The 9,333-nt window shown below is 35.1% G+C and overlaps 1 pseudogene; it reads left to right on the forward strand.

Moving 5' to 3' along the window:
• The first annotated feature begins 4,402 nt into the window (after positions 1–4,402).
• On the forward strand, positions 4,403–5,957 carry LOC107516437 (annotated as a pseudogene).
• The last annotated feature ends 3,376 nt before the right edge of the window (positions 5,958–9,333 follow it).

A 9,333-nucleotide genomic window follows, 5' to 3' on the forward strand; every position in this document is an offset into this window, starting at 1 on the left:
GTGGAAGTCAAGCAGAACCCTAGGTGTCGTACCACGATGACTCCAGCAAGAATCCACTGTGATGTGCAAACACTGAACCATTAAAGACTTCATTCATTTAGTCAATAAACACTTATTGAGCTCCTTTTGTGTGCCAATCTCTGAGCTGAAAGCTGGGGCCACAGAGGCGGGTAGGACAGGACCCTATTTCTGGAGATCCTGAATTCATGATTCCTAAGTTACAGCAGTGGGGGTTCTTGCCTAGAGCAGCTCATTTCACTGCATGGGCCCTAAATAAAATAGGTTATTGCATATTTATTATTAGAATTTATAATGTGTCAGGCTGAAGACAAGTCTCGAAAATACTCAGGACCTTAGATTTGTGGTAACCAAAATGGAGTGTAAATTCATATTTTATAAGTAATAATTCTCAAGATTTCATGTTTTCATATAAGTACTAATATTAAATATGTGTATTTTGGAAAGTACTGTGCATTTTAATTCCAAACTATATCTGAACTTAGTTTATTTCTGGTGGTAAAATCAAGCCACAGTTTCTTCATGTTGGGTAACTACACCACATGAATTCATGAATAAGCCAGAAGGAAAGCTCACATAAAGTAAACAAAAAATTTCCAAAAGCTGTGATGAGCATATTGCATCGTTTAATGTATGGAATAGCTTTGGATTTGAATTATCTTGTAAGAAAAAAAGTTAATAGCTTAATCCCTTATGTATCATCATCCTTTTTTACAGTGCAGTTATCTCCTCAAAAGGGACTGTAAAAAACACACTGTGTAGTTCCATATTTATCCTTTTTCATTTACTTCCATATCACATTCCTTCAGTTTACAAATAGCAAAATTATTTTCTGAAAGTCTTTGCACTGCCAGCTCCAGCTGGGAATTGAAAAAAAAAAAAAACACAATATACTTCCTGTCTCTCATATTATCTGCAGCTAGGGAGCTGAGAACATCCGTTTGCATTTTTGCTGAGGATGCTTAGAGAGACCTTTTTCTTCCATGGACTTCCTGACTCCAAGCTGCTCATATACCCAAAGCCGCATTTTATCAGGAAGGTCAGATATATAGAGAGATTCCACCTTTTCTTCTTTCCTTCCTTCTACATATATTTATTAAATACAGTAACTGGTGCTGTCCTGGGTGCTGGGGAAATGACAATAAATTAAACAAGCCTTAATGTCAGTGAGAAAGAAAGGCATATAGACTAGTGATAATAAGAATACAGAAGTACCCACTGCTGTGGGAACATGAGGAAAAGACACCCAGCTTTGCTGTCAGGGTGGGCTCCACGTGGAAAATATGTCTAACTTGACATTTGAAGATCAGTAAAGAATTATTCAGGGACTTAGGTGAAAGTCTGTGAAGGAGAATGGGTAGAGAGGGAATGAACTGGGAAACGAATAGATTATGTAAGAAGCGGGGGCCAGAACTCAAAAGTTTCATAATACATGTTAACAATTTCTGACCTTAATTGAAGGCAATGTGGGAATGCGTTTGATAGATGAAAAACATCATATAAGCTGTATTTATTTGGTTGCCAATAACAGTGATTTTAAAGCAACTTACTTTTCCTAAGCTGTACATTGGCCACTATTTCTATGATCCATTCTCCTTTTTCAGTTTTTCTTTCTCCTGTTCATCCAGTAGAGGATATAGAACATGATGCTATGATGATAGATGAACAAGTAAACAAAAGGAGTTCTTAATAAAGGCTTTCTGGTAGTGTTAATAGGAACATAAAATATTTTAACGCTTCTTCATGATATCAATATAAAATTTCATTTCAGAGACTTCTGTTTCTACATACATATATAAAATGAGGGAAGAATGGCCACATGGGAATATTTGAGAAGAATGAATAATGATTCAAGAAGGCTAAAACCCTAGAATGTACTATAAATTGCAAAATATGTCATGGAAAACAAAGAGGCTATTTTAGTTTTGGAAGGCATAGATATGATTCTGGGGATCAATGTAATAATATTGACAGATGACAAAGCGAAAGCAGAGCTACTCAATTTTTATTTTGCTTTTATCATCTATGCCAAGGAGAAGGATTGATTGGAAAGGATAGAGCAAATAATGAGATGAGAGAATTGAAGACCAAGACAAAAGGGAAGAACAACAAAGAATCCTGTTCTAAATGTGTTGGAGTCTCTGCCTGCCATTGTTTGAAATCTCCAAGGAACTGTGTAGAAAACAAGAATAGTATTGGATGACGGGGAAAGTATGATATCTCAGCTCTCAACAAGGAAAGAAAAGTGGATGACACGAAACCATATCCCAGGTATTAGCAACACTGCTTGTGCATCTGACAGCATCCACCTATGGAATCATGACCTCCAAGGCTGAATTGCAAGCATCTAGATTTCTTTAAAATTTTAACATGTGATTCTAATGCAAAGCCAGAGCGGAAACTCTGCTATAAATTTATGAGCTTGATGTCAACTCCAGCCAAATTTTTAAATATCTTAATCTGCTTGTTTGAGACACCAGTTTGTGAGCACATGAAGAGCAAATGGGTGATTGTTAAAAGACAATATGGGATTAAGAACAGCAAACCATTCCAGACAAATTTCATTTTCATTTTCATCAAAAAAATTTATATATTAGCATCTTCTAAAACCTGTTCCCTGGTGTACTAGTTCTACAAGATATTAATAGCTATTATAAACTGAAAATATTCTATGATAAATATATCTGGGATAAATATATCTATGATAAATATATCTCACTTTAACAAAGCTAAACTGTTTGTTTATTAGTTGTGGGGTTTTTTTTTTTGGAGTCTTTAATAAGATAATAATGTATATTAGATCTCTAGTGAGATTTAATAAGAAGTTTCTCCCAAATTCTTCACTCTTTTTTTTTGCCTATATTTTCAAACCAGTGTTTCTTGAAATAACTAATACAAAAAGATTATTTTGGTTAAACCAGTGCATCTGACAAAGCATTTCATGCTACCTTTGGAAGAAATATGGAGGAATATTGGCTATTAATTACACACACACCTGGTAAAATAACAGTACTTCATAAGTGTTGATTAGTTGACTATAATTAATTTAGAGGAAGAATTACATTATTTATTTATCTGTTTGTTAAATTATTCAAAAGTATTTATTAAACAACCAATATTTACCAGACATGATACCAGATGTCAGAAATGCAATGGTAAGCAAAATGAACATGAATCCTGATGCTGTCATATTTAACATTTTCATCAATAATTTGTATAAAGTTGTATATGTTGTGCACAAGTTTTCAAAGGCTCAGACCTGGAAGGTATGGAGAATATGTTGGATGTTTAATGATACGGTTAAGATTCAGAATAGCTACTTGGCTGGAATAACAGGCATAATACAATAAAATGAAATTTAATAGTGAAAAACAATTGTAAAAATCTCAGCACTTGTGAAGGAGATTCAGAAGTTCAATTGACAACAAGCTCAACAAGAGTTTTAAAATGCTAACAAAGCATAAGGATGCATTAACAAAGTAATTGTGCTCATAAAAAGAAGTTTATAGTTCTGCTGACTATTTACAGCCAAAATCAGATGAGGAGTAATGTGTTTAACATTGCCACTATTAAAAGGAGTCAGCATTAACCCAGAATCCACCTAGAGAGCAATCTCAGTGATGGGAGTCTCAAAACCAGTAAACATGAAGAAGAGTTGCAAAAATGAAGAACAATACATTCAAGGGGAAAAAAAGTGGGTGTTGAGAGTTCATGATTGCTGTTTAAATAAAGGGAGAACTTGATTCGTTATTGGACACTTCTAACAACAATGAGTAAAGTTAAAATAAGGAGTCATTGAGCTCAACACAGGAATAAGTTTGTAACAATTAACCTGTCCAAAAATTTAGTAAGCTGCCTCTTTACTAAAGGTATTTAAGCAGAGGCTAAATTACTATTTTCCAAGAATGTTAAAAATGTTAGACTATATTTTCTCAGAAAGAATTTGAATGAGAAAATGGTTTCCTATTCTTTTCAGCAATATAATTTTAGTTCTATCAATGTTATGATGGATTCTGTCATCTGTAATCTGAACACCATACTTTCCTACCTCATTCATTCACAAGCCCTTATTGAACCACTTACACATACCAGGTTTCCATGATAAGCATTGCGCATCATAAAAGAATAAGATATGGCTCTTGATCTTTTATTTTATAATAGAATCATATTAAGAGAGCAGTGAGAGCTCAGAACAAAGAGGGTTTTTTAATCAATCATTTTGTTGAGAACTTGACTAATGTAAAAAGGTTAGAAATGCTTTTTAGAGGAGAAGGCATTTGCACTGGACCTTGAATTAACCAATGTTATATGCTTTCTAAAACTTGACATAAAGTTTTTTAACACCAATTAAGACTCTATCCGGCGGTCATCTGGGTGAGCAAAGATGGTGGCTGAGAGGGAGCCTCCTCTACTGGGGAATGGAAAGCCCACTGACTTTGGGGAGTAGGAGGATGCAGAGGATCTTTTCACCAGCACTTCTCCACTCCGGAGTCAGGTCTGTCATCTTCAAAACCAACTAGTCTCCTGAGACATTAGTACAAACTCCAGTGGTCCAAAACCCACAGAAGTTGTGTTAGATGATGACAGAGCAGATCTTTTTGCAGATTATAAACTCCCTGAGTGCAGAAGCCACAGAAGAAGTTTCTCTGGACAGTCCATAAAGGAAACCTATCCTCTTCTCAGAACCTTATTTGCAGTCACACCTGTGACCCCTACTACACTCATTGCTCGCAGAATTTAATCAAAGCATAGTCTGCTCCTGTGATCTTTAATAGATATAGGAAGGAGATTGAAGAAGCAGCAAATGGACATGTTTTTGATATCTAAATTGGTGAATCAGATCCAGAGAAAGTTGATGGTATGAATGCTTACATAGTATATAGAGAAACAAAGACTTCTCTTTCCATGTTCATTAAAAGTGAATTTTCAGTTAAATAATTTAGTGACTTCCTCAGTTCACATAGCAAGTTAGCAAGCAAGTATTTACATGTCACTTATATTGTGGCACCAGCTCCAGAAAAGAGTAGACATGACCAAGGTCAAAGTGGGTAAAGAAGATTCATCATCTACTGAATTTGTAGAAAATCAACAGGAGCTCTTAAAAGGTATCTTCAAAGGACAGTAAAGCATCCAACTTTACTACAGGATCCTGACTTAGGGAAGCTCTTAGAAAGTTTAGAGCTGCCCAAAGCAGCTAATAAACAGGCTTTGAGTAGAACAAGAATATTGAAGATGGTGAACAAGGTTATCAATGCTGCCAAAAAAAATGACTATCAAGATGAATGAATTGGATGCATGGTTCGAAGAGAAACAACAGCAATCTGAGAAATCTGAATCAGCAACATAAGAAATGTCACCACTGTAAAAGTCTTGGTCTGTCATAGAAAAGAACTTTTAGCTGACGCAGCTGCCTTTGCTACAAGTGCTGCCATGCTAGGTAATTCTGAGGATCATTCTGCTTTATCTAGGGTTTGCCTCAGCTTGCAGAGATTGAGGAGAAGGTAGCCCAGTTACATCAAGGACAAGCTTTTGCTGTCTTTTATATGCCTTTAAAACTACTTAGTGACGACATTCATCTTATTGCTGCAGCGAAAGGTATGTTTGACCATCAAAAGAAATGCTGGCAGAAATGGGAAGATGCTCAAATTACTTTGCTTAGAGAAAGTGAAACTGAGGCAAAAAATGATGGTTGCTAACAAACCAAATAACATACAGCAAGCTAAAAGTGAAATAAGAGTGGAGGCTAAACGCAACAAGAAGAAAGAGATTTTTAACAGATCTCTACAATAATTCAAAAAGAAATGGGAAGATCTGAGAAGGAACAAATGAAAGACTTCAAAACTGTTATTATCAAGTATTTAGAATCATTAATACAAATACAATGGCTGCTTGTAAAACACTGGGAGGCATTCCTGCCTGAAGCCAAAGTCTCTGCCTAGCAAGAACATTACTCCTGGTAAGATCTTCAGTATTTGTTTCAGTGAATTCCACAGTGAAATCATTTAAAATCATCTAAATAATCTACTATATATTTTATGAATTACATGTGAATATATATATATATATTGACATTGTATTACAAGCTGCATGTCCTGACCCTCATTGAATTAAGTGGACTGTGGCATAACATTCTGGAACACTTTGCTGAATTGAACACTATAGAAATACTTGCACTAAAAAGTTCACTGCAAGGCCAGAAAACCTTATAATATTTTTTTCTTTACAATATGTTCTGTAGCATGGTCATCTCTTTCTGAAGTGAATTATCAATGCATTGATTAATGTCCCCTTATACATTCCTATATGGATATTATGATTTTGTGATTACAGTAATAAAATGTTGTGACAACAAAAAAAACTCAATCCTCCATAAGCCTTGGCACTTCAATTCCTACTATTTTTTTCTCTAATATCTTCCATTTCTCTCTCTCTCTGAACTCCTGCCTTGCATGTTTACCTATTTGGCTTTGACAAATCTATTAGATTTGCTTTTTTCTACCCTCCTCTCTTGCTATCATATCACTAGCTATAAAAGACATCTGTGGAGATTTAAGGAGGAAAAAGAGATGATAAATTTACCAGAACTCATCTCAAGGAAGATATTTTATGTGATTGAAAGGAATGCTGATGGTGAAACTCTCCAAAAGGTATTCTTGTTCTCAGAACTCCAGAGAGTCTATGCTTTGTTTTGTGGCCAAGAAGTATAGGGATGAACAAGGTTATGACAGCTGGAGAAGCCACCAGCACTTCCCTCTGTCCTACCTCATGTACTCTGTGTTCAGCCTCTTCTCTGTTAAAAAAAAAAAAAAAAAACATATATATATATATACTATCAGTTCACAGAGAACATGAAAGTTTTAGCTGTTCCTGGGCATCCATGTGCCATCATCCTTCCTTAATCAACTCCAAAGAAAGCATGAAGTGAGGTTACCTCTTGCCTACCCACAAATCTATCTGCATCTACAACTTAGACATTGAAAAGGATCCAGCTGTTTCTGGAAAGAACATATTGTGGAGAAGGCACAGGAGTTGGTGGTAGAGAACCCAAGTTGTTGACCTGTGTTCAAATATTGTTTACTAGCTCTGTCCTTGAGCATCTTAATTTTCTCATCTGCCAAATAGAATGTTTGTTAGACCTAGAATATATGCAAAAGTCCTTTGTAAACCCTAAAGCAATATACACATTAGTCTGCTTATAGATGAAATAAATGCATGTGTGGGTATAGGCGTGTGTGGGTATTCTCTTGGACAGTCCTTAGCCTTAGCTTAAAAATTTCTCATTAATCACTTCTGCTCTCTAGAAACAATTCTGGTTTATGATTGGGTAATTTCTGTCCAATAAAGTACATTTTATGTGATAATCACATTAGGTTGCTATAACCATTGTCTATTTTCAATTGTAACATCCCTAAGAAATAATGGTGGAGTATTGACAAGTAGATAACTCTTCTTCATTATGATTAACATAAGAGAGTATATCTTTCATACATTTTTGCTTTCTTCAACAATTTTGGTATGAGTGACCTTATTCTTTTAATGTGAGGCAGAATTAATTAAAGATATTATTTTTAATGCTGCAACACATTCTGCTTTAAAAAAATAATGTATCACTCACCAGTTCATTTCTCATGAATATAATTATTCCTTTTTTTGCAATTGTCATTTTTCTATATTTTTTTATTTATGAGCTACTATTTTTTAAATATAAATTTTCACCTACTGTGTAAATGTGACAGCTGTTGAGTTGTAGTCCAGGAAGGGCCGTTCATATTCTCCAGCCAAATTGCAAATGTCATGACTGGAAAAGCTATTACTATTGAGCTTACCATAGAGAAAAGGCATGCTAATCCAAGAAAAAAATTTTTACATTTTACAGATGTAATCTTTCTAGATAAGCCAGAGTTTCACAGCTGGGTGAAACTGAATTACAACAATTTTAGTTCTATGGCCCTTAAAATGGTCTATCAACACATGCTTGTGTGTGCTTTTCTATTTCTTTCTAGAGGTTTTTCAGCAGAAGGGTTGAGATTATGGACTTTAAGGTCACTTTGAGGTCAGAAGTGAATTCAAATCCTGCTTCTACCTATTTACTCGCTGTGTAATTTCAAACGTGTTAATTAAACTCTCTAGGTTTCACTTTTCCCACATCTAAAATGGAAATAATAATTAGCCCATAGAAATCATTTTTATAAAAAGCTTACCATGATACCTGGTACATTCTAAGAGCTTCATAAATATTTACTGGTAGCGTTATTTTTAGCTCTTCATATGTACCATCCCTAACTTCCAGTCTCTTTCTGAGTGCTAAAAGGCTCTGTATGAATGATATTGATTAAAGCCTGTGATGAATGTTTCTATTGGCATGCACATCCCAAATCACCTTTGGGCATCTCTTCAGGAAATTTAGGGTTAGGCCCTTGTTATCTGGAGCAGAGGCTATGTATGGTATTTGGGAGGTTTAAAAAACAGCAATACTCAAAATAAATTGGGAGGGACTCTATTGAACATTCGGCCTAAGTGCAGACGTCAAAAGAAGTCATATTTTTTAAACCTACCTAGGCCTTATACTTCACTTTGTCTCTCAGGAGAATGACTACATCTCTTAAGAGTCTTCTTTTGTCCATATTGTGAATCGTGTATAGTTTAAACATTTTATTATTCATTTTATCCTGTAATATGAAATGAAAATGAATACAAGCAAAGATTTAAATAATAAAAAATAGATCTGGATATTTTTCCAAAATGTCAGGGACACACCAGAAGATGAAATAAGCACCATAGTAAACCTGAAATCACTCTCCAAAATGTAGGTCATGGTTGAATTTATAGGTTTCTTTTGCTTGTTTTTCCTAATAACACTGTTGATTATGATGTATGGGTTGCTATGATAATGTAAGCAAAGGCTGAAACTGTATGATGTGGAGAAAAAGCATGACTTATGTAAAGCTTATCAAAATGTCCTCTTTAGAGCTGAATTTGAGACATAGATTGTCTGCTTCCATGGTGCTAGTGACATCAAGAGGTCAATAGAGAAACCTAACATTACATTAGTCAGTCTTGTCTCAGTCTTTTCTAGATTACCTTCTTACCCTAAAGAGGCCATGGTCAATAGAATGGGTCTCAGAAGTGGTCACACCTTCAACTGTCAGCTGGACAGAGGGAAAAGGGAGGAAAGTGGAACGTGAATGTTTGTCATTCAGTCTGTGAAGAGAGTCACAGACCAGTAGCTTATAAGAAGACACATTCAATGAAATTCCATCAGCTAGGCTCTTGCTTTTCTTCTTCTTTTTCTCTGACACCACATATCAGCACTCT

This window comes from Rousettus aegyptiacus, unplaced genomic scaffold (genome assembly GCF_014176215.1).
Source record: "Rousettus aegyptiacus isolate mRouAeg1 unplaced genomic scaffold, mRouAeg1.p scaffold_m13_p_10, whole genome shotgun sequence".
In the NCBI taxonomy this organism is placed as follows: domain Eukaryota; kingdom Metazoa; phylum Chordata; class Mammalia; order Chiroptera; family Pteropodidae; genus Rousettus; species Rousettus aegyptiacus.